This window comes from Rhagoletis pomonella, unplaced genomic scaffold (assembly GCF_013731165.1).
Source record: "Rhagoletis pomonella isolate Grant_MI unplaced genomic scaffold, Rhpom_1.0 Rhpom_scaffold_00001, whole genome shotgun sequence".
Taxonomy (NCBI): Eukaryota; Metazoa; Arthropoda; class Insecta; order Diptera; family Tephritidae; genus Rhagoletis; species Rhagoletis pomonella.
This window is the reverse complement of record NW_023458555.1, coordinates 102342691-102346608: the sequence shown is the minus strand read 5'-3', so window position 1 is coordinate 102346608 and position 3918 is coordinate 102342691. Positions and strand designations below refer to the sequence as shown.

General features: G+C 48.2%; 1 protein-coding gene across 1 annotated transcript in view; it reads right to left on the bottom strand.

Moving 5' to 3' along the window:
• Window positions 1–3918, bottom strand: part of LOC118749347 (mitochondrial import inner membrane translocase subunit Tim17-B) — a 144608-nt gene that overhangs the window by 16219 nt on the left and 124471 nt on the right. The gene's annotated exons all lie outside the window — the stretch shown is intronic.

Genomic DNA, 3918 nt, shown 5'->3' with positions numbered 1-3918 from the left:
AACCGTGGAATCCGTGCACCGTGCAAGGGCTTTGCAAGACTGCGAGAATACCTCTATTATTTCGCAAGTTTTATAACCGAGATATCAAAGGGCAGTCATTTACGTTCCCACTTCTGCTTGATCTCTGACGTACGTCGAAGTCATTTTAATAATTTTTCTTTCTGTACTTTTAATACCTGCATTTGTTTCTTTCTTTATTATGATTTAGTCGACCAATCTTAAAAAAAACTACTAGGCATGAATGAAGAAAGTGTGTACTTTAATTCTAAACCACATATTCGTCATTTGCTTTTGATGTTGTATTTGTTTCTTTCGTCTCGAAATTTTTGGGAAATTAATTTTTATCAACATTGTGGAATTGCACCGGATACAACGTGCATCGTCGAGATCGCAAGCGAGATAATGGCGGCGGCCTAGCGTTCATCACCTACCGCACGGTGCAGTATCGTCTTATCGACGCAAACATCGACCGCAGGGATACCAATCTAGAAAGTCATGGTATTGCTATCCTATCAGGCGAAGTCGAGCTCGAAATATTTAACGTATACATACCCCATGTCACCAGCTGCCCGGCAGGAATCACCCTGAAACACATGCACTCATTAGAGAAGAAAACCGTGTGGTAGTTGGTGACTTCAGGCTTCAGGAAAGGCTTCGCGCAAGTTACTAAAAGCACCTTCACTGCTGTACCCCCACCAACCGACGTTCACGTAGGTGAGCGTAAGTTCCGCAGGGTTGTCACTGCTGCTGCAGCCCGATTCATCCCAGCGGGATGCATTTCGGACCCCCGTCCGAATTTTCCTGCCGAAGCGGCTGAATCCCCGTGTCAGGGATCTCAACTCGGAGAATCGGCAACTAGTGAACGTACATAAGCGGAAGGAATGGGAAGAGCGTTGAAGAACTGTAACTTTGCCTCTGGTGTGAGCAAGCTCTGGTAAACGGTCAGGTCATTATCCAACCCGACGAAGCGTGACGACAGAGTTGAAATAAATTTTGGCGACCACGCTTCGTCGGACTCGGAGCGATGCGCGAGCTCTTTTAGCCGACAGTTAATACTGCATCCTCCGGTGGACAAAGCCAAACGTCGAGTGACCAGAAGGCTGTACAAACTTCACCAGCGGTGAGGTAAGGGTAGCCATAGAGAAGGCGAAAGCCTCCAAAGCTATGGGACCCGACGGAATTTGCATGTTGACGCTGAAAAATTTGGGTCCTGCGGGAGGGCACTATCTAACCAAGTCCTCAACCTGTCAATGGCCACTCTCATCATACCAGACATCTGGAAAATGGGGAGAGTGGTCCCCCTGCTTAAACCGGGTAAACCGTCCAACAAAGGCCCGATAAATCTCCTTTCCCCGGTAGCGAAGACACTGGAGGCCCTTCTACTCCCGCACTACACAAACCACCTGACCCCAGCGAGGCATCAGCATGGGTTCCGTAAAGTGTACAGCACAACAACAGCACTTAACGCCATAAATGTTCAGATAACTCGTGGTCTTAACCGAAACCGCCCCTGTGAGAACCATTCTAGAAGCGTTGGACCTGTCCAAGGCGTTCGACACCATCAGCCATTCAACGCTACTAGAAAACATAGAGCCCTCCTCTCTCCCACAGGGACTCAAACGGCGGTTGGCGAATTATCTGAATGGTCGTCACTCGTCAGTAACATTTTGAGTCACATCGAGCAAACCCAGGAAAATAAAACAGGGGGTTCCACAGGGTGGTGTCCTTACCCCACTACTGTTTAGCTTCTACATTTCCAAGTTCCCTCAACCACCAGAAGGAGTCTCGATTGTCTCTTATGCTGACGATTGCTCGATCATGGCGTCTGGGAATGGAATTGATGACATGTGCTCGAAAGTAAACTGTTATCTCGCCGAGCTTTCTCCCTTATTCACTGCAGGGAGGCCAACCCTTTCTCCCACAAAATCCTCAGCAACACTTTTCACCACTTGGACGAAGGAGGACAGACTGCAACTGGGTATTCACGTCGATGACGAACCAATTCCGATGGTGAACAACCCGAAGATCCTCAGGGGTAAACTTCTCGGCGCAAACAACCGCAATTGTCAATAAAGTACATAGCCGCAACAAGGTCCTCAAGTCGCTAGCCGGAAGCTACTGAGGCAAAGACAAAGAAACGTTATTGGCAACGTACAATGCAATTGGCCGGCCGGTTCTGAACTATGCAACGCCTGAGTGGTCGCCGGGGACAACGATGGGATGCCTTCTGATGTCGCCGCAACTTCACCTGCACGACAAGGCCCATATGCTCCCTATTAAAGAGCATAACACAATGAAAGCAGTTTCTAGTTGGGAGCCACAGACGTCACCCAAATAGACAACTGCATGCAGAAGAGCCCTCGCCAAGGCACGTCAGGAGGCATCTCTACGAACTGACGGACGAAGTCCAGAGGGTCATCAAACAACCCACAGGCCTTGAACGGCATTCACAGAGAGGCTGTCTCGAGTTCTATAGACTCTCGACACATATTCGAACTCGGGAACACCCCCCAAAATAGTCTAATAGGAAATTACATCGTTCCAGACCGCTTCAGTTAAATCTGGTTCTAGGACACCGTTAAACTGATGACGGTTGTAAAAATGTGTAGCCAATGACAACACAAAAAACCTCTTTCAACGTTTTTTTTTAATTTCGCATAGTTTATAAGATTTTCAGTATTTAGCACAATCGCAACAATTTTTTTTTGAGAGTTGTAAAATTTACTCTCTTAACAATGAATATATTTAATTGCTCAATTATTTTGGTCGATCACTGTTCCTTTTTTTCATTTGTATCACCAATTCCTCTGGGGGCGAGGAGTATTATTTTCCTTCATTTGTTTTGATTTTGAACTCCATGTTCTTTGAGCTATGAGTTCAGGGTTCGGATTTGCCTCATCTTAGCCTCTCGCTCGCTTTCTAGTTTGCTCTGAGCTTGCGCAACTCACGCGCAGGAGGCGAGGCTGCTTGCAAACGAACACTCGTTAAGTACGAGCGCACGCGCTGAGCAGCCAGCGAGCGAGTAAGCAAACGAGGGCAGCGCAAGAGTAGAGCGGCAAGCAAACGAGGATCCCATTACTGGCTTACAACCATGCAGAGGTGGTAATAGTTAATTACCATTGGTTACAGTGCTGGGTAGTTTTTGGTTTAATAAATATTTTTTATATAAAACATGCAAACATAGTGGTTGTTGTTGTTGTTGTAGCGGCTACAATAACCCCGGCCAGATCGGTTAATATCTCGGTCGTTGGCGTCAAGTTCCACTAACGGTAGCCCTAAGAAGCGTGCAGCCTCAATAGGGTCGGTCCACAAGGACAAAGGCGTTAGGTTTGTCGGGTTTTCCGAGCATGCGAAGAGATGTTTCGAGTCGTGAGGGGTCTCTCCGCATGCCGGACACTCATTTGGCACATCCGCGTTTAGTCTGCTCAGGTATGAGTTTAACCTTCTGCAGTAGCCAGAGCGAAGTTGGACTATTGTGGTTCTTGTCCCGCGAGGCAGATGAAGCTCCGTCTTGTCAATGTCCGGTGGTTGTGTGCCTAGAACGGCATTCACAGGTCTGGAGTCTACATAACTCGAGACTGACTCCCTGTGAATGCCGTTCAGGGCCTGTCGGTATGCTGACGGGTCCATAGGTTGCTTAATGAACCTCTGGACTTCGTCCGTCAGTTCGTAGAGATGCCTCCTGACGTACCTAGGTGAGGGCTCCTCTGCAAGCAGCTGTTTGTTTGGGTGACCACGTCTGTGGCTCCCAACCAGAAACTGCCTGCAGAGCATTGTGTTATGCTCCTTGACTGGGAGCATTTTCGCCTCGTCATGCAGGTGGTGTTCTGGTGACATCAGAAGGCATCCAGTCGCTGTCCTAAGTGCAGTATTTTGAGTCGTCTGCAGCTTCGTCCACTGCGTCCTACTAGTCCCCGG